This window comes from Onychomys torridus, chromosome 1 (genome assembly GCF_903995425.1).
Source record: "Onychomys torridus chromosome 1, mOncTor1.1, whole genome shotgun sequence".
Taxonomy (NCBI): domain Eukaryota; kingdom Metazoa; phylum Chordata; class Mammalia; order Rodentia; family Cricetidae; genus Onychomys; species Onychomys torridus.
Genome location: NC_050443.1, coordinates 55,582,857 through 55,605,998, shown reverse-complemented (window position 1 = coordinate 55,605,998; position 23,142 = coordinate 55,582,857). Strand labels below are relative to the sequence as shown.

The window sequence follows — 23,142 nt, the reverse complement described above, 5'->3', positions numbered from 1 at the left end:
CAGTGACATCTCAGGGATAAATGCAAACTGCCTGCCAACATCACTATTTGTCAGATAGAGCCAGCTGTCATTCTTCATAGAAATAACATCTATAAAGAACAAAATGAAGTTGCCAATGAACTTCTAGGAGGCAAACTTACAACGCTCTTAACAAAAATCATGGATCAACTTCATGAAGCCATATATGGAAAGATTGTCTGTAAGTCAAATTGTCATCCAATACTTTTTAATAATGAAATAGTTAAATATGACATTGGATCAAAAATGACCCCAGATTGTGAAAGGACTAATTCCAATAATCCCACAGTTTAATGAAGCTATCCCAACCACACGTGATGACCTTGGATGTTTCATGTGGATGCCACGCTGCACCTATGCACACTTCATTGTGAGCTTTAAACTGACTGTAGAGCTTTGTGGCCTTCTAGTCTCAAAGTATGTAATTTTCCTTTCCATCTCCTGAAGTCACCTAGACTTGAAGTCACATGGTGAGAAGTCTACCTGACAAGCATAGCCTGCTACCATATGGCCCTTGAAATTTTTCTTCTTATTTAATCTAAATCTGTTTTGTACTCCAAAAATGAAGATTCGGTTATCCATTGACTGGCATGCTAGCCATTTCCCATTTGGAGACAAAGTCACTGCAGGCACTGAGTGCATACTGGACTCTGCTATGCACTTACAATCCACAGGGATATCCCATTCCCAAACTCTTAGGCTCTTATCATCAGATGTGCTCACAAATCTTCGATTCTCATCAACAAAAACAATTGTATTGATAGCTCCCAAATGCCAATCATATTTCTGAACAGTCACTCCATTTTGAAAGTCCCGCTGTGCTATCTTTTGGTCAGACATCCCAGCCACAAAGAGATTTTGCTAGTCTTCATCAGGATTGAACTTGACACAATAGGGCACTTTTCAGTTTCTAAATCTTGATGTATACTGTCCCATCTCCATGTCCCAGAGTTTCAGGTACCTGTCACAGGCCGCACTGAGGAACTGTATTCCAAGATGTTCTCAGACAACATCGGTCTCCATAAACTTCCCATAGCTTAATTTTACAGTCCATAGAACCGGACATCAACCAATGTCCAGAAAGAGGTAAGAGCCTGATCACACTGACACCCTGTGTGCGTCCAGACCACACAGGAATTTGTTTTTTTGGGAAGGTAACATTTTTCAGGTGGAACAGATGACTGTAGATTAATATCAACATCCTGAGGTATCTGAAGGTAGGACCTGCCTCGATAGTGGAACATTTCTTTAATGTTTTTAAGATTTCTCTTCCTGTTTTGTTTGCCTTTTCTCCGCCTCTTCACTGTGATTTTATCCAACTCCTTTTGTTCTTCTTCTGAAGGTTTGGCTACATCTTTTTCATCCACATATTTTGCCCACGGTCCCAAGAAACCATTGATATTAGATGCATCATTTTTTTTTGAACTTTTTCCTCTTTTCTGTTTTTCTTCTGACCAGTTTTGAATATGGTTAAACCTTGATTCTTTTTCAGCTTCTTCCACAGAACTAAGATATTTAGCAGACACTTGATGGTTATCTAATGAAGGGTCCAGTGAATAGCTGTATGTGGCAAATTGTTCTTCTTTGCTGTTCAAACATGAAGTCATTGATATGCGCTGTCTTGGCATATACAGAAAGCATATTTCTATGAATAGCCATTTGCTGTATTCTAAAGGGATTTTCTGGTCCAGACTCAGGAGCAAACATGGTCCATAGGTAGGATTATATTGAACTTCTTTGACAGCAGGGTCAAAGTGAACTCCAGTTTCCAAATCTTCCTTAACTGCCACCTCTGGAGCCAAGTCCACTGCCTCTGTCGAGGCATCCCTCTGTCGAGGAATTGGTGAAGGTGATTTGGTCAAATGCATGAGGGAGTCAGCAGCTGACATGGGACATGGACTGCCCTCACTGTCAGAGTTCGATTTGGACCCTGAACCTGAACCATATGAAGCAGCTAGAGCTGCAATCCAGGTGGACATGACTGCAACAGATCCCCTCTGCTGTGCTCAGGCCAGGGCAGAAGAAGCAGCAATTCCCAGGACCTGACAGATTGCCATGGAATACATTATTTACCTTCTCTGATAAAAAAATAATTTATAACTTCTTGAAAAAAACTTAATGATTATTACTATAACTTTATCAAAACTTGAGATTCGAAAACATTTATCTAGAGAAGCACAAGGAATTAAAACTACTTACAACTTTCAGGACCTCATTGAGTGCCAGATGTAGTGTAAATTCTAATTGGTCTTAATAATAAAAACTCAGAGCCAGATATCAGGGAGCAAGCCACAACTACCTCTTACCTCCACGACTCCTCAGCCTGAAAGGGGGCCAAGCTCCTGACTCCTCCCACCTTATATTCGTCTCTCTGCCCAGCCACATCATTTCTTGTCTCCACCTCCCTAGTGCTGGGATTAAAGTTGTGTGCCTCCCAAGTACTGGAATCAAAGACATGAGATCCCAAGAGCCTCCACCACCTGGCTCTGTTTCTTTTTATAGACAGATTCAATCTCACGTAGCCCAGGATGGCCTTGAACTCCTGATCTTCCTGCTTCCTCCTCCCAAGTGCTGGTATTAAAGGTGTGTGCCAGCACTGCCTGGCCTCTGTGGTTAACTAGTGCCTAGCTCTGCCCTCTGATCTTCAGGCAAGTTTGATTTGTTAGAGCACATACAAAATATCACCACATCTTCTAATATGTCCAACTGAAACATTTCAAGAGCTGAGTTGCAGCCACCACCACCACAGTAGCAAGGCCCCTGGAAGCATTTCTGAACTGGCATTCATCCAGCTTTTCATAAACATTTCCTGACCATTGATTTGCTAATGATAGTTTTCTTAAGGGCAGTTACAGACGGACAAGGTATGGCGGCACCTGCTGTTAATCCCAGAGACAGAGGCAGGCAGATCTCTGCAGTGAGCTTGAAGCTAGCCTGGTCTATATAGTGGCTACATAGTGTCTAGATCAGCCAAGGCTGTGTAGTGAGACCCTGTCTTAGTCTAAAGGTCTGGAATTCTGAATAAACAGGACAGAGATTTCTCCTCAGAGGAGGCTGTAACTGGGCACATGTGTATTGGTTTATGGAAGTCCTGTGGTTGAGTTCTCACACATTTCTGGCTGGGGCTAGTTCTCTAGCAGGTACTAGCTCATGCCCTGGGTGTCTGTCACCAGCTTGTAGTCTAAGGAACAGCTCCTTACTGTCCACTCTCTTTGCCCTTCTACAACAGCATGGAGAAGAGAACTGCTATCCATCTCTTTCCACACTGGACTTCATGGACATGCCACAAAAACATCTCCTTCTGCCAAAGGTGTGCTTGTACTTGCCCTCGAATGTTTTTTGCCATGCTTCAGCGGCCGCTTATCACTTTGTATTAAGTACAATAGGCCGGTTCCCTCATTAAGCCTTGCTGAGAGTTGACATCTGGAGTGATAGAACTCTGCTTTCTTATGGCCACAGGAACTGTGCAGAATTCCCCACTGTCTCAGCTGAACATATGCTAACTCTGAGATTCGCCACACTTCCCCCAAGTTCTCTTAAAATAGAACTATTATTGTGAGGGAAGCTGGAAGTGCAGTAAGCTCTAGGGTGGTGGAGTTTGCACTGTGGAATGGCAGAGAATCACACTTTCTTAATGCCCTCATCTGGAACCGGCTGCATTATTTGTAGGCTGTGGGGACTGGGGAGATGGCGGGGTTGGGGAGGCAGTGACTCAGTTGGTAAAGTGCTTGCTGTTCAAGCATGGGGCCTTGAGTTGGAATCCCAGTGTCCACATAAAACCAACAACAAACAAACACAAACAAACAAACAAACAAACAAACAAACAAAAAACAGGGTGTCACTGTGCACCTAACCCTAGCGTTAGAGTGGAGGTGGAGACAGGTGGAACTCTGAAGGTCATTGTCCAAGCAGCCTAGTTAAATAGGTGAACTTGAGGTTCAGTGAGAGAGTCTGTCTCAAAAGCTAAAGACAGAGAGTGATCGAGGAAGAATGCCCAACATTGACCTTTGGTCTCCACATAGATGTGTGTAAGCATGCACGTGCACCGACATACATGTGTGTGCTTACATGAGCAAGTATGTACACACGTATACTCCCTCAGACTACTTGCACCATGTTCCCAAAGAATTCCCTTCAGTAGACCTGTGCTGAGGCATGAGAAACTCCAGTTTTGGTAGGATCCTGGTGTGTAGCCCAAGTGGAACTGTTTTTGCCAAATTCCAGCTGTTTGCAGCCAGGGCTTGATGTTTTTCCTGATCTTTGGCTATTGTGTGCTATTCTTCAGGAAGACCTGGACTTTTCAGGGGCTCATGGCAGTGTAGTGTGCTGTTCCAACCTAGTCCTGATCCACGCGACGGGAGAGTCTGTCTCGTGGCCCTGATAAAGAGAGCAGACAGGCCCTGCTTTGAAGGTTGGCTTTGCCACTTACAACTGTGGAGACAATGACAAAATGACCAAATCCTGTGAGCCTTGTTTAGCTTATTAGAACAACAGTAGGAATGCCAACCACCTCCAGGGCCTTTGGTGAGGAGGGAATGGGAGAACGTGAGTAACACACTTAGCTTGTTCCCTGGCAGGGTGTGTGCTCAGTACCCAGTGCATGCTACGGCATTATTTCTTTTCCAAAGGGTTCCATTGTTGAGTGGAACTTGCTGGACTTGAGTCACGTTTTGGCATCTTATTTTTCTGCTTAGAGAATGTGATGGTTAATATTGTCAGCTCGACAGGATCAAGAGCTGCCCGGGAGACAAACCTCTGAACATGTCTGTGAGGGAGTTTCTAGACTGAGTTCACTGAAATACCTTACGTATGGGTAGCACCGTGTCATGGTCTGGGGGTCTAGACTGAACGAGGGAGCTCAACAACAGCATTCATCTCTGCTTCCTGACTGTGGACCCAACGTGACCAGCTGCCTCCTGCTTCTGCTATCATGTCTTCCCTGCCAAGATGGACCATACCTTCAAACCCAAGAGCCCAAAGGAATATTTCTCTCCTTAAACTACTTCTGGCGGGTATTTTTGTCACAGTAATGAGAGAAGTAGCTAAGGCAGGGATTTATAGCACATTATGCTGGGAGATGAAAGTGGTATCCTCAAATGTTTATGCTTGAAAGAGTGTTACCCTTTAACAGATACTGGTGACGAAGCACATAGGGTCCCACAATGCCCTTCGGCACTCAAGAGAAGAGGCATATCACACAGAGCAACGGAGAAATGCAGGTGGCTTTTGCAGGAACACAGTATAGGCTGGATGTTAGTGGGACCCCGGAGCTCTATAGGCATGTCTACATCAGTTCATTTGACACCACACGGAAGACCTGAGAGTTCTGCTACTTCACGGGTGCTTTCAGAGGTCCTCTTCTGACTTCATGCTTCTGCTGATCCCCCCTACTGTGATCGCTGCTGTGAGAATCTTCTTGCTGTTGCTTGCCCACAGTATGGCTGTCCTGGTTCCCCACTTCCTTCTCATATGCTTAGTGTGTCCAGTCCACTTCAAAGGCAGAACAGTTTCTTCTGCCTTTCTTTTTTTTTTTTTTTTTAGTTTTCCGAGACAGGGTTTCTCTGTGTAGCTTTGCTCCTTTCCTGGAACTCACTCTGTAGACCAGACTGGCCTTGAACTCACAAAGATCCGCCTGCCTCTGCCTCGCGAGTGCTGGGATTAAAGGCATACGCCACCACCGCCTGGCCTGCCTTTCCTCTTTGTTACTGTTTTTGCTAACTCTTGTTCTGGGGTATCTGTTGCTCTGAGTGACATTCCAAGATCTTCTCCAGGGAAAACAGAAGAACTTCCTGATAGAAATGATGTTGCTTGCTCTTAAAATGCTATTTTTTCTCATCTCCCTTCAAACTTAATATTTAAGTAATGAGATGCTGAACAAATATAGGGATGATAAAGTGGGTGTGGAGGTGTTAGTATCAGAGAGAAACAAACTGGGTCCAAGATTTCAATAGTTGCTAAAATCTTGTGAAAAATTTACAATAGAGGGAAGGCAAAAGGAAGGGGAAGGAGGGCCAATATTGATTGAGTGACAATGTCTCATATTATCACAATGTGTGTGTGTGTGTGTGTGTGTGTGTGTGTGTGTGTGTGTGTGTGCGCATGCACAACATGCTATAGTTATGTTCAGGGGTCAGAGGACAATTTGTGGGAGTCGAGCTTATAACAAGCCTTTTTACCTTCTGCTGAGATGTCTCATAGATCCCAAGTTGGTTTAACCACAGATTTCCATTAAACTAAAGTCCAGAGGTAGAAATTTGTCCAAGACAAGAAAGAAATGAATGATCTGGGACCCAACCTGGTGTGAATTAAAACCCAAGTTCTTTGTTACACTTATTCACTTAATGCTTCCACTATGGAAGACAGTAAAGTTCTGTTTTAGATTAATTGATTTCATTATTTTATATGTGTGTATGTATGTGTACCACATTCATGCCTGGTGCCTGCAAAGGTCAAAAGAGGGCATCAGATCTCTGGAGACTAGGGTTCCAGATGGTTGTGAGCTGCCATATGGGTGCTGGAAATCAAACCCAGGTCTTTGGCAAGAACAAGTGCTTCTAACTGCTCGCCAACTCTCCAGCCACTGGTAAGGTCCTTTTAAAAATGAAGTTTAATTCAGTTCTCGTTGTATCTATTTATAAAATCAGGTGAGAGTTTTTAAAAGGGGCTCTTTCCACCAGAATCATCCAGGGAAGGTGTATTCAAAAATCAGACATCTGGGTCCTATTAGAAAAAACTCCAGGAAGCTTCCAAACTGACTGTAACACATACCAAAGTTTGGGGACAACTGGACAGGTGGTGGGTGAAAGTTTGTGGGTTTTATCTTCTATGATCCTGCAAAGTACAACATTCTAGTCACGTGAGAAAGGATAATCGTCAAACACTTCTATTTCGTTCTTGGGGAAGAAAGACTACTGTAGCAGGAATCTTAGAAGGTCTTATTAATAAAAACAAACCTGGAGCCAGGTATTGGGGTGAATGCTGGAAGGTCAGAGACGCAGAGCAAGCCACAGCTTCCTCACCTTGCCAGTTCCTCAGATGATCCTGTTTCCTCAGGCTGGAAGCTTCTGAGTCCTCATCCAAATGGATCTCTGCTGAACTGCTGCTCAAAAGCCTAAAAGCTTAACCAGCTAAAAGCTTCTAGTTTCTGGTCTTTATGCCTTATAGACCTTTCTACTTTCTGCCATCACTCCCTGAGATTGAAGGCGTGTGTCACCATGCCTGGCTGTTTCCAGTGTGGCCTTGAACTCACAGAGATCCAGAGGGATTTCTGCCTCTGGAATGCTAGGATTAAGGCATGAGTGATACCATTTTCTAGCCTGTGTATCTAGTGGCTGTCCTGTTCTCTGACCCCAGATAAGTTTATTAGGGTGCACAATATTTTGGGGAACACAATACCACCACAGACTACTGAGCTATCTTTAGAGTGTCAGACTTATGCATGTCTTTGCAATGGAGGAAATGTAGTTTTCTCCAGCAGTGCTTCTGAGTGACTGCAGGAGACTGAACAAATTTTACTTTGAATACATTGGCTAATGCTCAGACACTGGCAGGAGCTACCAAGATAGACCAAGGATGAGATTTAGTTAATGTTGTATTTATTTTAAGAAACTGAAAGGTAAACCTCAGGGCTGCTGTGTTTCAGGAGTGCAGCATGCTTCAATATGCTGTTTCTTGGTATACTTAAAGCAGAGGGAAAAAAATCTTCACAGGGATGCTAGTGGTGAGTACACACTGCCCGGCTTTGCAGAAGACTTTTTTTCTTATCTCTTTGGCTCTTCAGTTGATCTGTTCCCTGACTTTTCTTGAGAAAGATCCCCTGTATCTAATGCTGGTCTTTCAACTGGCTGTGCAGCTGAGGATGATGCTAAACTCCTGATCCTCCTGTCTCTACTTCCCAAGCGCTGGGATTCTGTGCATGGGCCACTGTGACCTGCTTGTCACAGTGTGTGTGTGTGTGTGTGTGTGTGTGTGTGTGTGTGTGTGTGTGTGTTATTGTTATTGTCGTTATTGTTGCTGTTGCTGTTTTTTTTTTTTTAAAGCATTAGCTTAGATTAGTCTCCTCTAAATAGAAGGATGCTAGTAATAAATAATGAAAACATTTAAATGCCAGGAAAATCACATGCAATTTTCCTTCCTCCTTGATATAAACTTTCTTAATAATTGATGGGCACTTCTTTCTAGTGGCCCAGGGCCTTTCCTTAAAGAGAGATATGCCACAGGCAATGCCTAGAGAGACTTTCTGTTTTGGTGGCAAGGACTGAGATGTTAACTTCTCAAACTTTCTGCTTTCCAGCAAAGAGGCAGCTCACAGACAAGGACACACTTTTCTCATCTTGGAATATAGAGTTGAGCCTTTGGCTGCAGGCCTGTTTTTTTTTTTTTTTTCTCTCTCTCTCTTTTTCTCCTTTAAACTAGGAAGGCACTATAATTAACTCTAGCTTGTTTCTAATGGGATAATTAATATGTGCCTATAGGAGATTACTGTGTCTCCTTAAGGTATGATGAATAGGCTTGGTTTTCGTGGAAGCCACTTAGAACTCTAGCAGATGTAGCAATGGGCTCTGGAGAACATTCACACCGAAAGGCAAGCCATAACTAATTCTTCCTGGCAAGCTTCAGCAGGGATTAAAGTACAGAGTCATTCTCTCAGACTTGTGCTGGGCTTGTTCTTTGTGGGCCTAGAGGATGGTGAGCAAATGGGAAGCCACCCATGCACCAAAACCAGTTAGATGTGGACCTGAATGTCAGTCTGTCATGACTGTGGGATTATTGGTAGGGCACTTGACCTCTGAGTCTTCTCTGCTCATCAGTAAATGTGTCATAGAACTATTTCTTTGGTCTGAATCATCTCATTTGATGTCTGGGAAGCTTCTGAGTTTCATAACTCAATCTATGAGCCTACAAGTTGGTTATCAGCCATTGTCCCAATTAGATGGTGAGCTCTCTTCTGTCCAGATCTCCAAATGCCTAAGAGAAGCTAGTGTTTGGCTGTGGATGAGTTTTTTTTTTTTTTTCCAAGACAGAACTCTGTGTAGTTTTGGTGCCTGTCCTGGATCTTGCTCTGTAGACCAGACTAGTCTCGAACTCAAGGAGATCCACCTGGCTCTGCCTCCCAAGTGCTGGGATTAAAGGCGTGTGCTACCGCCGCTGGCTGTGGACGAGTTTTTAGTCTTATGGTTTAAAGGAGCTTAGACCTACCACCCAGACTTCCTTACCATCTTAACAGAGGGTTGGCCTTGGCAGTCCTTGAAGGTTTCCACTGAGAACTGAGCTGTCATTTGCTGCACAGTCCTTCTGGTCTTGGCATCCCCTGCAGCTCCTGGAGATGTGAAGGAGAGGTCACTCGCCTTAGAGATGTACTGGCTCCAAACCTTGTTTCTGCTCTTCTTCCCTAGCACAGGGGAATCTCTATGTATTCTGAGTGATGTCACCTCTTTCCTTCCATCCTTAAGACACTCAGTTCATGCTCAGAATCTCTTTCTAGCAGGCCGTGGGCTTCTGGAGCACACAAGTAAAAGAACAGTGTTCTCTGTCCTTGGCTGGAAAGCCCTCTGGATATCGTCGGGCAGAATATCATACTTGTTTGAATAGGGGAAAGGAGAGTTAAAATATTGTAGACACAGTGCTTTAGAGGAAATAATTAGACTGGGCTTAGTAAGGATGCTTGATGCTTCAGGGTTCGAGGGGCTATTGATTCCCTACGGTTGTAAGACAGTGAGCAGGTATTGCCACACTGAGAAGGGGAGAAGGGTGGAACAATAGAATCTTAATCTTTCTTTCTTTTTTTTTTTTTCCGTTTCCGTATTAACAAGGGTATAAAAAGTGTATTCAAGCACCTTCCATCCAGTGTGTTTTTTTTCTGTGTATCATTGTCTAAATGTTTACAGCCACCTTGTGCTTCACAGGAAGCCGGCATGACAACATGGTGAGGGAGAGGTGGTTGGGAACACAGGTGATCAGGCTGCCGAGTCTGGGGTCCTCTGAGGCAGACCTTGAGACAAAGGTTCAAGTGCAAGGAGTTTGTTTGGGTGGTAAAGAGACCCTGGGAGAGAGGGGAAGTGAGACAGCAGAAGAAGCTGGAGGTGTTGGTGTGGGTTCTCTGGAGTGATGGGACTGTTGGGAAATATGTGTGTACATATGATATCATTCTCTGTTTACACAGATATATACTTACATTATATATGTGTGTGCACCTATGTTGTAGTGTTGTTCTCTGTATACACAGATATATACTTACATTATATATGTGTATGTGTACCTATGTTATAGTGTATATACACATATATCTATTCATTATAAAGAGTTTGTTCACATGATTTTGGAGGCTGAGCACTGCGTTCAATAGCCTGGAGACCCAGGAGAACTTATGTTCTACTCTGAGTTCAAGTCTAGACCAGGAGAAGGCTGATCACCTATTAGAAAGGGTGTATGTAGGGGTGCTGTGTGGAAAGACTGTGTGTGGGGGCTGTATGGGGGGGAAGGCTGCATGTGTGGGGGCTGTAGGGGGCTGTGTGTGGGCTATGTGTGTGGGCTATGTGTGTGGGGGCTGTGAGTGAACTGTGTGTGTGTGGGTGCTGTGTGGGAAGACTGTGTGTGGGGGCTGTATGGGGGGAGGCTATGTGTGTGTGGGCTGTAGGGGGCTATGTGTGTAGGGGCTGTGAGTGAACTGTGTGTGTGGGGCTGTGTGTGGGGGCTGTAGGGGGCTGTTTGCATGGTCTATGTGGGGGGCTGTGTGTGTGGATTTGTGTGTGGGGCTGTGTGTGGACTGTGTGTGGGGGGGCTGTGTGTGTGGACTGTGTGTGTGGGGCCTGTGTGTGTGGACTGTGGGGGGGCTGTGTGAGTGGGGGGGCTGTGTGTGTGGACTGTGTGTGTGTGGGCCGTGTGTGTGTGGACTGTGGGGGGGCTGTGTGTGTGGACTGTGTGTGTGGGGACATGTGAGGGAGGCTGTATGTGTGTGTGTGTGTGTGTGTGTGTACTGTGTGTGTGGGCTGTGTGTGTGTACTGTGTGTGTGTGTGTGCCATGTGTGTGTGGACTGTGGGAGGGGCTGTATGTGTGGACTGTGTGTGGTGGGACATGTGAGGGAGGCTGTGTGTTTGTTTGTGTGTGTGTATGTGTGTGTATGTGTACTATGTGTGTACTGTGTGTGTGTGTGTGTGGACTGTGTGGGGGCGGGGGGGATGACTGTGTGTGTGTGTACTGTGGGGGGACATGTGAGGGGGCTGTGTGTGTGTGTGTCTTCTTATTCTTTTGTTCTACTTGAGCCTGCGTTAGATTGGATTGGATGAGGCATCTATTCTACACAGTCTGCCAATCCTAGGGTTAATCTCACTCAGACCTTCTTCCCAAGACATACCCAGAATGTTTGGTGAAATCTCTGGACACTCTGACCTGATCCCATTGAGTAGGAAAGAGGGAACCTGTGGGGAACACAATGGGGCTGTTCTACTCCCATCTCCCTGATCTGCGGGCTGCTGGGCAGATTCAGTCTCCTTACCTCCGTCTCACCAACAACTCAGCAGGCAGGGATTGCAGAGAATTCTGCTGGAGGACCAGTGGGTGTTGTGAAGCAATTGGATGAGAAGATACAGCAGCTGTGGCAGCATCATCAAAGTCCTCCACACAGAGTACCGTAAAGCACTAACTTGCATGTTAAATCTTCAACCACTGCTTTAAAAGTCTCTCGCCAGGTGGTGGCGCACGCCTTTAATCCCAGCACGTGGGAGGCAGAGGCAGGCAGATCTCTATGAGTTCGAGGCCAGCCTGGGCTACAGAGTGAGTTCCAGAAAAGGTGCAAAGCTACACAGAGAAACCCTGTCTTAAAAAAACAAAACAAAAACTCTCTCTCTCTCTCTCTCTCTCTCTCTCTCTCTCTCTCTCTCTCTCTCTCTCTCTGTGTGTGTGTGTGTGTGTGTATGTGTGTGTGTGTGTGTGTATGTGTATGTACCTGTGTGCTAGTGCCTGCAGAGGCCAAAAGAGGGCGCAGGGTCCCCTGGAGCTGGTGTTACAGGTGCTGTGAGCTGTCTGATATGGGTGCTGGCGTCTGAACTTTGATCCTCTGTAAGAATAACAAGCACTCTTATCTGATGAACCATCTCTCCAGCCCCACTTAAATTTGTTTTCCTGTATTTAATTATTTTATGTGTATGAATGTTTGCCTGCATGCATGTATGTGTGCTTGTAGTTGTTGTGAACCAAATCTGGTCCTCTGCAAGAGCAACAAATACTCTTCACCTGCCCCCCCCCCCCCGCCCAAATCTCTCCAGCCCAAGACTCCCACTTTTTTTTAATCTTGACAAATTAAAATGATCAATTACAGCTCTCAGATATGATGCATTGACATCAAAGACTTTCATTCAGGAGAGATCCGTGCTCTTCTGGGATTTTCTTGGAGGACAATCTACTAAGGGTGGAAGAAAGAAAGATCTGTGAGAGAAGTCTTGATTGAACTGTGTAGCTGGAGAGTTTCTCTCCAGGTCTCACCAAGCTCCCCACAGTTCTGCAGCCCACTTATAAAATAATCACTCAGAAGCTTCTATTATTTATAAGCTGTATGGCCGTGGCAGACTTCTTGCTACCTAGTTCTTATATCTTAAATTAACTCATTTCTATTAATCTATAAGTTGCCACACGGCTTGTGGCTTACCTGTGTCTTATCATCTGTTTCTCACGGCAGCAGCGGGCAGCATCTCCTGACTCAGCCTTCCTGTTCCCAGAATTCTCCTCTCTCTTTGTCCGGCCTATACTTCCTGCCTGGCTACTTACTAACCAATCAGAGCAACACATTCACAGCATAGAGAACATCCCACCGAGGCTCTGCAACATCTCCCTGTCTTTGATATGTTTGGAGTTTAAAGAGAGAACAAATTACACTATCATATTCAAGTTCAACTTTGGGTCAGGTCATGCTTGCCTATTGTCTTCAGATGAGAAACTGAGGTGTAGAGAGGGATTTACTTCAATCGGAGAGCTGCAAAGTTCTTGTGAATGAATGCAGGGCTGCCTGATGATGAAGCCTTCCCAACACCTGCTGGTTTGCTGGTTCCTCCTTGGAATATGACCTTTCGAATACACAATATAACTCAACAATGGTATAATTATATGCTTCCTGAACCAACTGAGGCCAGGCCAGTGGCTGAAAGTTGTTTTTCTGATGGGGAATGTCTTGTACTGATATCTCTCTCTCCTTCTCTTTCTCCTTCTCCCCCACCTCTCATCTGAGAGTCATGTCCCAGATTCAATTCAAACCACTTAGTTAATGGTTGCTGAACCATATCCCTGATCTAGTGATAGTTTCTCCTGAAGGATGAAAATGTCAAACAGCTGTTAAGATCTGCAACAGGGAAACATAATGTGAATAAAACTTGAATCTCTTTGATCCTCTGTTATTAAAGTTGACATAGAAATGGATTTAGAATGCCCCTTTTCTTGTTTTGGTCTGTTCCCAATCCATAGCCCTGCCCAAGGGAGGCACAGCTCTTTCTGTTTGTGTTTCATGGACACTTGACCAAGAAAGAAGGCCCTAATCTGAATTTGGTTTTGGTCTTGGGGACTGAATTCTGAGGCTCACAGAGACTGGACCAAAGCTCATTGCATGGTTATGCCTTAGGTTAGCCTAGAAGCAGAGCCCAGAGCGAGCAGAGAGCAGATGCTTGCAAGGAAGCAGGGACAAAAGAGCAGATGGCTTCATGGCGAAGTGAGCCAGAGTCCTGCCTTGCTATCCTTCTACTTTTCAGAGAACCCTATGATTACACTAAAGACCCTCCTCCATGAGGCTGGAGAGAGGCTATGGTCCCTTTTCATCCACAGGATTCTTATCAAGCTGACTCAATGAGAGCTTGGCCTTGGCCTCTGATGCTGCCTTGTCTCAAGCATGCAGTCTCAAGCTGACTCGGAACATAAGCACCAAAGCACATCTGGGGGAATTTGAGCCCATGTGATTTTTTTATAATGCACTCACTGATCAGGGCCTCAGTGAAACTAAACAGAGTCACAAATACCCAAACAGATGAAGCAGAACATTAATGGTGGTGCAGGAAAGTGGGTTCCAATTATCAGGTGGTTTCTGTAGAAGACTTAAGTCACAGATTGACAATGTCTCTCTGGCATAGCTTGAGGGCTGAAATTTATTTGCTTGTTTATTTAAAGGGATAAACAATCATTAAAAAACAGGTTCAGATTAATGAAAGTTAAATACAAACAGCCTTAGTTCAGTCATCTCAAGATCACTGGGGACAGATCTATGTCCCAATAAAGTCAAATTTATTGCCCCATTTTTATGATAGAGACCACATGCTGGAACTGTGGGGGCATTCTATCAAATACAAATACAAGAAAGACAGGAGTGGTGTAGGATTTTGGGGAGGGACAAACCTTTGGTAAAATGAAAATAAGGCTTCAGAACAAAGCAGTGCTGAGTGGATTGAATCAAGTCTCTGTTTCCTTGGAAACAACCAAGTTAAAGTGTTTGTGAGCACTACCATCAGTGTCACAAACCTCAGGACTGAAGCAAGAGGGCTGGAAGCCACGCTGCTTTTATGTGTCAATAAGACTTCAGGCGAGAGCGAGACGCTTCATTCTTACAGATGCAATTCCAACCTCGAAGACTTCTCATGGTCTCTGATCTTCTAGATCAAGGCTTTTCAGGAAGCAGGGAAGCAAAGAAGATTGGAAGGTGCTGCATGCCCCAGGGAGAAAGAGTGTTTCTTCTTGCTCTGCAGCTGGTCTCATCTCTCTCTGGTTCCCACCCTGATGGACGGGAGGGTAGATTTATTTGTGTGGATGAATTTGTAAACTCTGTGGGGGTCTTTGGTGGGGAATGTCATGGCTGATGTTTTTTTAAAACTTGTGGTGGATTTCTTCCCCTTGCAAGGTGCAAGATCATGTTGCTATTCTAAATGATTGGTGTTTGGAACCAGATTGGGTAGGGGCCATGGGCTTTGCTGCCGTTGCTGTGGGAGTTTCCCAGTCTTAAGGGGTGGGACAACATGGGACATGGTTCTCACTTCTGAGTCTGCTGTGTGGTGATATACTGTGTCCCCCAATATATTGTGCACCCTAATAAACTTATCTGCGATCAGAGGACAGAACAGACACTAGATATAGAGGCCAGAAAGTGGTGGCACACATGCCTTTAATTCTATCCCTTGGGAGGCAGAGATCCATCCAGATCTCTGTGAGTTCAAAGCCACACTGGAAACAGCCAGCCATGGTGACACACACTTTTAATCCCAGGAAATGATGGCAGGATGCAGAAAGGTATATAAGGCGTGAAAACCAGGAAGTAGAGATGGTTAAGCTTTTAGGCTTTTGAGCTGAGATCCATTTGGATGAGGACACAGAGACTTCGAGTCTGAGGAAACAAGATCAGCTGAGGAACTGACGAGGTGAGGAAGCAGTGGCTTGTTCTGCTTCTCTGATCTTCCAGCATTCACCCCAATACCTGGCTCTGGGTTTGTTTATTAATAAGAGTTTTTTAAGATTCATGCTAGACTGCTGTGCACCGCTTTCTTGATTTTTCCATATGGGGAAACATACACTATTATTTACTTAATCATTAAGAAGTAGATTCATATCTTATACTTAGCTATATGTATAACAAAATGAGCCACCTAGCCATTAAATACTACCATAAAAGCAAAATAATATGACCTCTATAAATTCAAAGTCACTATAGAAAAGAGAAGACAGCTTGGTTGTTATCACTCTTTGCTCTTTGGATCTTTTGGGGGTCCACCACCCAGCTCCCAAATAAACACACACACAGAGGTTCATTATCACTTATCAGTGCCTGGCCTTAGCTTGGCTTATTTCTAGCCAACTTTTCTTAAATTAGCCCATCTATCTTTTGCCTCTAGGCTTTTATCTTTCCCGATTCTGTATACTTTTCCTTACTTCTTACTCCGTGGCTGGCTATGCAGCTGGGTGGCTGGCCCCTGGTGTCCTTTTGCCTTCTTTTCTCATTCCTTCATCTCTTCTCCCAGGTTTCTCCTCCTATTTATTCTCTCAGGCTGCCAGCCCCCTCCTATCCTTTTCCTGCCTAGCTACTGGCTATTTAGCTCTTTATTAGACCAATCATGTTTCTTAGACAGGCAAAGGAACACAGCTTCACAGAGTCAAACAAATGCAACATAAAAGAATGCAACATATCTTTGCATCACTAAACAAATGTCCCACAGCATAAACAAATGTAACACATCCTAAAATAATATTCCACAATAAGGTTCATCTTCCTTTTCTAGGCGATGGCCTGCTAAATTTCATGAGCTTGAGGCTTTCCTTGCTTTAAAAAAAATAGCATAGCAGGGAATGGAAGATTCTAATACATGTTAGGAACATGTTAAGTTGCTTCCTAACCACACCAAACACTCTCCATTATGTCAGTCTTACTGGCCCATTTCTATGAGACCGCATGCTGGAACTAACTGTGGGGCCATTCCACCAGGTACAAACACAGGAAAGACAGGAGTGGTGTAGGATTTGGGGAGGGCAAACCTTTGGTAAAATGAAAATAAGACTTCAGAACAAAGCAGTGCTGAGTGGATTGAATCAAGTCTCTGTTTCCTTGGAAACAACCAAGTTAAGGTGTTTGTGAGCACTGCCATCAGCATCACAAACCCCATGTCTGAAGCTGTGCAAGGGGGCTGGAAGCCACGCTGCTTTTATAGAGAAGGAGGAGAGAGAGAGAGAGAGAGAGAGAGAGAGAGAGAGAGAGAGAGAGGCAGGGGTGGGGAGAAATCAGTACAAGACTTTCCCCATCAGGAAAACAACTTTCTGCCACTGGCCTGGGTTGAGTTGGTTCAGGAAGCATATGATTATGCCATTCTCAAGAGGGCCACAAGAAGGTACGTTACCCTGTTTGTGCCTACTATAACAAAATACCCACGTCTGAGTAATTTATAAGCAACAGAAATTTATTCCCCACAGTTCTGGAGGCAGCCTGAGATGACAATGCCTTCAGATGCAGGCTCTGGTGAAAGAATCTGCTTCCAACATAAGGCTATGTTATGGCAGAAACAGCAATCCCGTGTTCTTGCATGGTGGGAGAGATGAGAAGATTAGGGAACTCTCTGAACTCTTGAGAAAATGATGGGAGTAATCTCTTCTCACTTCAGAACCATTATCCTAGGGGATGTGTCCCCACATACAAAATTTGGAGAGACACATCCATTCAAACCAAAGCTCTAGGATTTAGTTTTTAGATTGTGTTGATGTGGCACCCCAAGCCCTATTCAATGCCTCCATGACTTTGTGTCCCACTCTCTTGGGAAACTGGGATGCTTCAGGAGCTCTGGCTGCATGATCACAGGCTCAGAATGGAGTCCAGTGCTAGTACACTGTAGAAGTGAGTTGGGATGCGGAGACAAGCTTGTATCATGGACCTGCCAGATGATCAGTGCCTGAGCGAGTCTCTGAGCCTGATCTGGGTCATCAGAGTTCAGGAAGTAGAAGACAGGTCGGCTGCTGAAGGTCAGTTCCTACTGTATAGAGAATTGGAGACAAGGGTCTGGATGAACTAGGTAAGGGGCGGGAGGAGCAAAAGAGAGTACTGGATGTGGGCATGATATCTTGAGTAAGATTAAGGGAGGTGGGATTTAATAAAGAATCATGTGTTGAGGGCTGTGTGATGACAATGCAGAGATTTGAGTGATGCAATGCGGCTGCAAGCCAAGGAATGGTGGCAGCTACCTGGAGCTGGATGAGGCCAGACAGGATTCTTACCTCCAGTTTTCAGAGGGATGTGGCCTTGCTAACATGTTGATTTTGACTTCTAGACATTTACAGGAAAGCAGATTTCTGTTGTTTCAAGTCACTATCCGGTTTGTGTTGATTAGGTCTGTTGTTATGGCAGTCCCAGGACACCAACAGACCTTCTATCTAAGAGCGTGGGTCCTCAAGGCAGGCCTAGACCACTGTGGTAGAGGGAGGCAAATGGAGAGGGTTTGGCCCTTTTGTTCCAATGGCGAATCACTTGTTATTGGTGAGGCACCTGTTCTAAATGTCCCACATGTCCTAAAGTCTGCTTCATGCCCCACCCTTGGACTCAGCTTCTTCTCAGTAGTTTGCCCTCCTTTCCCTACAATAGCCCTCCTTTCACTACCCCAGAGAGCTGCTGAGGGAGCAAGGTTGGTACCAGGAATCTGATGGAGATGCATGGGCATGGATGGAACACAGGGAGGCAGAGTTCTAAACAGTAGAGTCACTTCCTTCAAGGCCCAGAGTAGACAGCTGTGTCCCTAGCTCCTGGGGAGCAGGTGGCCTTAGCTTAACTCAGTACCTCTGGCCCAGCTTAGCAGGCTTTTGTACAGTCAGTCACCAGCACAGGGGTTCTGGGTATACCGAAAGCTAATTGTAGTTATTGTTTATTACAATCTGAGGGTGTGGCCAGAACTTCTTGTAGGTTTTGTGTCTCTAGCCTCCTCTGAACCTGGGTGCAGGACCTGGTTATCATTACTAGATGCCAAACAAGGCGTGGCGTGCTAGATATGGGTGTGTGCCTTGGCATCTTGTGTCTGAGTGTTCTTCCTAAAACCTAAAGCCAAGGATGGGGACTGACTCACTTGTAACTGCCTGTTACTGAGGGGAACCCTCCCTTCTCATGAGAGCCTTTTATGAAATGGAAGACAGCAATGGCCATGATAACAATGGCAGCAAAACTTCTTCAGCTGAATTGTGTTTGCTCCAAAGAACTTAAAATAAGTTGAAACACTTGACCACGCTGGAAAGATCAGATCTCAGTGTTTGGCTATCATGTGGTGGTTCTTATTCCTGGCAGTTTAAGAAACTACTATCAACTCCATGGATTTTCACGCATTTGAAAATCCTTGAAACCCAAGTGACTTCCCTAGAGACCCATGCTTATCTTAACTTTCAAAACTCTCTTCTGTTTTCAAGACTCTATGGGCCCAGATACCAATACCTGCATGACTCAACATAGGCGTGTGTTCCATCGGAGAGAGTCAGGAAGGTCAAACAGAAATCAAGGAGTGAAGGGATGTTTTATGTTCCGGTCATGGAGAGCTCCAGGCCACTGGAGGCTGGAGTCTAGCTAGTAGAAATGTCTCAGAGGTATTCAACTGCAAAGTCTGTGACACTTTAGAGTGTGCACTACAGAGGTGCCCCAGTGAGTTCTCCTCCCTGTCACCCTGTGAAGGAGGGGCCCAGCATAACACAGGGACTGCTTGGGGCTGGTGTCTCCTGTGTGACGTCAGCTGATAAGCATGCATACTTACCTGGGAAAGGTTTACAAGAGACTTGGGGACTTCCTGGGTCAGAGGACTCCAACTCAGTTGATCACAGGGACCACAGAACTCTTATTTCTTCTTTTCCTAGTAATCCTCCCTAGGGGCCAATGTGGGGCTACTCCTCAAGACACCAGAAACTACCTGAGCTCTGGAGTTGCAGGAGAGAAGGAAATTTTGAGCATCCAAAGACTTAAAGCCCAGGAAAATAAAACTCGAGCCACAAGATAATGGGAAGGCTGGGAAGCAGACACAGGAGCCAAGGATGTGGGAGAAACTTCAGGAATATGAAAGCAGATCAGGGATGGAAAGAGACCCAGGAGAGCTCGGTGCCAGTGGTTCTGGGCTGCCACTCTTCCTGGTAACTGGCCTGCCTTGAACACGCAAGTTCAAGTCAAGTGTTCATCCCTCTCTCAAAGTTTCTAGTCAAAAGTCCACATCAGATAAATGGAGATGTAATCAATTCAGTGTGAAAATTGAAAATACCCAGGGAAGCTCCTATGACCTGCTTCAAGCACCACCTGGAAAGCCTGCAGGCTGTAACATCCTTTCAGCCTCTGTTCTCAGGTATAAACTCCCCAGGTTTATGAGCCACACAGAGAACTCCCTACTTCTTTTATGTGGGATGCTAATTGCAATTTTTATGTTTCCATAAAGTGGCCTCACAGATGCTTTATCTGGAAGCTAAAGGCTCAGATAACAAGGGCAGGCACAAGCTCAGCTCTCCATACTCAGGCTCTTTTGTTGCTGCCCTTGACCTTGGTGGAGGCACAGCAGGCCAGGAGATTGTCAAAGCCCTGTGTATGTCACACATTGAAGTCATGACAGCAGGTGATAGGGGCTGAACTTGGAAATTCAGAGTAGGATCCAGGGGGGATTTCTTTTTCTTTTTCTCCACTTCCATCTTTATTAAAGCCCACTGAGCCTTCTGGAAAGCATTCTCTAGAGGAAGTGGATGCAAAATCACCAGGGATACATGGACAATCAATGGTTTGTGTTAGCCTCATCTCTGAGGCTCCAATAAAAAGCATGGCATAAAGGAGAGATGTTCTAGATCATAAAGGGATGGTGCAGAGCCCCTTGGGAGACCCACCCACTCTGTCTCTCCTTTCCTTTTCTCTTCCTGCCTATCCCAGCTGCATACAAATATTATTTCCACTTTTCTTCCTGTCTCCAGTATGATTTTATCTAGAGTAATGATTTTTTTTTGTTTTTGTTTTTCGAGACAGGGTTTCTCTGTGTAGTTTTGGTGCCTGTCCTGGATCTTGCTCTGGAGACCAGGCTGGCCTTGAACTCACAGAGATCAACCTGGCTTTGCCTCCCGAGTGCTGAGATTAAAGGTGTGTGCCACCACCGCCCAGCTAGAGTAATGATCTTAAAACAGATTTCCTTGAGACTCTTGTCATAAAATATTTTAAAGTGTTTTATTAGCATACATTAATTATACATAATAATGGGTTTCATTATGAGCTGTTCATATAGCAATGATACAGTTTGACTACATTCACCCTCCCATGACCCTTTATCACCTCCCACCCACTCCTGTTGATCCTGTCCTCTTTTCAAACAGTCTTCCTACTTCCACTTCCTCTGTGACTACCTGTTGATGGATCCTGTCTTGATCCGTCTTGTACAGAGATAATCACAGCTGCTGTGACGTCGTGAGTTCAATAGTTATGTCACGCTCAGAAGTTGACACCCACAACATGACACCCTTTATGCAGCTTACAGTCTCTCTGCCCCCTGTTCTGTGATGTTCCCTGAGCCTTGGAGGAGGTGGTACATATGTCTCATTTAGGGCTGAGGATTCCAGTCACTAATTTTCAGCACTTTGGCTAGCCATGAGCCTCTGCAACATTTGCTCCCTGCTGCCGGAAGAAGCCTCTTGGACCAAAGCAGACAGCAGCATAAACACAAATACAATCTGATAGACATATTATATCCACTAAGCAAAACAACAGCAGTATCCTTCCCAGCAAGGTCTATGGCTTCCCCAGTGGTGAGATTTTGGCCAGTGCAAAACCGTTTCTCGATGTTGAGGATGTGTTCAACACCAACGATCTGTTCTAAGCACTTCGTCGGCCTTGCCCAGTTGTCTTGCACAACAGCGCTTTGATGAGAATGCTGTTGTCCACCCATCTTCTAGAGAGAACTGAGGCACAGCAGGGTTAATTAACTGGAACTAGATGGTAGAGCTAAGAGGCAGAGGCAGGATTTGAACTAGAATCTAGATCAAGACGCTGCCTGGAGGATGAAGAACAAGTTTATCAGACTGGGTGGCATCCAGTGGTTTTTATCCCTTGGCGTTGTCTGCCTTGTGTTGTGTGTTTACTTCAGACTACACCATGTGCCTTCTGTATCAGATGCTTCCTTCATTCTACCAAGTTTCTCCCCTCCCCACCATCCTCCTGGTTTATCTACTCCGAGAGCAGGCCAGGGGCACTGATATTGGATTCAGGGGACTTGGTTGAGTCCTTACATTGCTCTGCCTCTTTGCCCATGGGTGGTCAGCTTCCTCCTCTGTCCTTTGCTGTCCTCACCTGTGAGAGGTAGGGCTTGGACTCTATAATCTCTGCCTGTGTCTAGCTCAGAAACCCAGAGGGTCCACAATGTATGCACACCGTGGTGGTCTAGAGGAATGGAGATCAGCGATGGTTCTCTGTTCTGGCCCTTATATTCAGGTCCAGTTTCTGAGTGTGCATTAAGCCCAGCATTTCCCAGGGAGGCTCTGATTTGGCTGGTTTTGTCTTATCACATGTACGACTCAAGTTGACAGTGTTTTACATTTCTGTAGCTGTTGTAGCATATTTTTAGGAAACAGTGATAAGAAAATAATTTTGCACATGCCCAATATACATGAATGTTTTGGGCCATCCTTCATCTATGGTTCCTTGATGTGGAACCCACATATATGGAGGGTGGACACACTACTTGTCAACACAAAGGACAGAACTAGTGATCTATTGCAGCAGGAACAGGAAAACTTCAGCTACAATCTATCAACAACACAGACTTCAAAAACAAATGCCAAGCGAAACAAACCAAACAAACACACTACGTAATTGTCTGATTCCGTTTACAGGAAATTTTAGAAAGGACCAGTCCTCTAGACACAAACGGTTTCTTGGGGGCTAGAATGGAAGCAGGGGTTAACTGTAGCAGCATGGAATGATGGTGTGTTCTAAGTCTGGATTGTGGTGATGCCTATAGAAATACGTGACTTATCAAGCCTAGAGATGAATGTAAGTCATGTGTCAACAAAGTGATTGAAAATGTTGAGAGTAAAACAGGAAAAGTAAAAAATAAAATATTGGAATAGCACAGTTAAAGATTTTCTTAAGAAATAACAAAGAGAAATATATTAGACAACATAAACATTAAAAAAATCCATGGCAAAGACGTTTAAAAGTGAGGCTGGAGAGATGGCTGAGTGATCAAGAAGAGGGGCTGCTTTTGCAGAGGGCATGAGTTTGGTTCCGAGTACCCAATCACATGGCTCTAACTCCTGCTCCAGGGAATCTCTGTCGCCTCTGGCTTCTGTGGGCACTTGTACTCATGTGCACACCACTCTCTCATACAAATATTTAGCATAAAAACAAATATTTTTTTAAAAAAAAATTAAAAATGAAAATATGAAAGATGAGAATGTAGGGTTTTTTTGTTTGTTTGTTTGTTTCTTTTTAGTTTTTTTGAGACAGGGTTTCTCTGTGTAGTTCTGGAACCTTTCCCAGAACTCATTCTGTAGCCCAGGCTGGCCTCAAACTCACAGAGATCTGCCTGCCTCTGCCTCTGCTTCCCAAGTGCTGGGATTACAGGTGTACACCACCACTGCCAGGCTGAGAATGTAGATTTAAGGAAAGTCTTGGTATAATTTAGAAAAGATAA

At 44.8% G+C, this 23,142-nt stretch overlaps 1 protein-coding gene and 1 pseudogene across 3 annotated transcripts in view; one reads left to right on the top strand and one right to left on the bottom strand.

Moving 5' to 3' along the window:
- Sv2b (synaptic vesicle glycoprotein 2B) overlaps window positions 1-23,142 on the top strand; it is a 188,781-nt gene that overhangs the window by 42,296 nt on the left and 123,343 nt on the right. The gene's annotated exons all lie outside the window — the stretch shown is intronic.
- LOC118571037 lies at window positions 287-1,997 on the bottom strand (annotated as a pseudogene).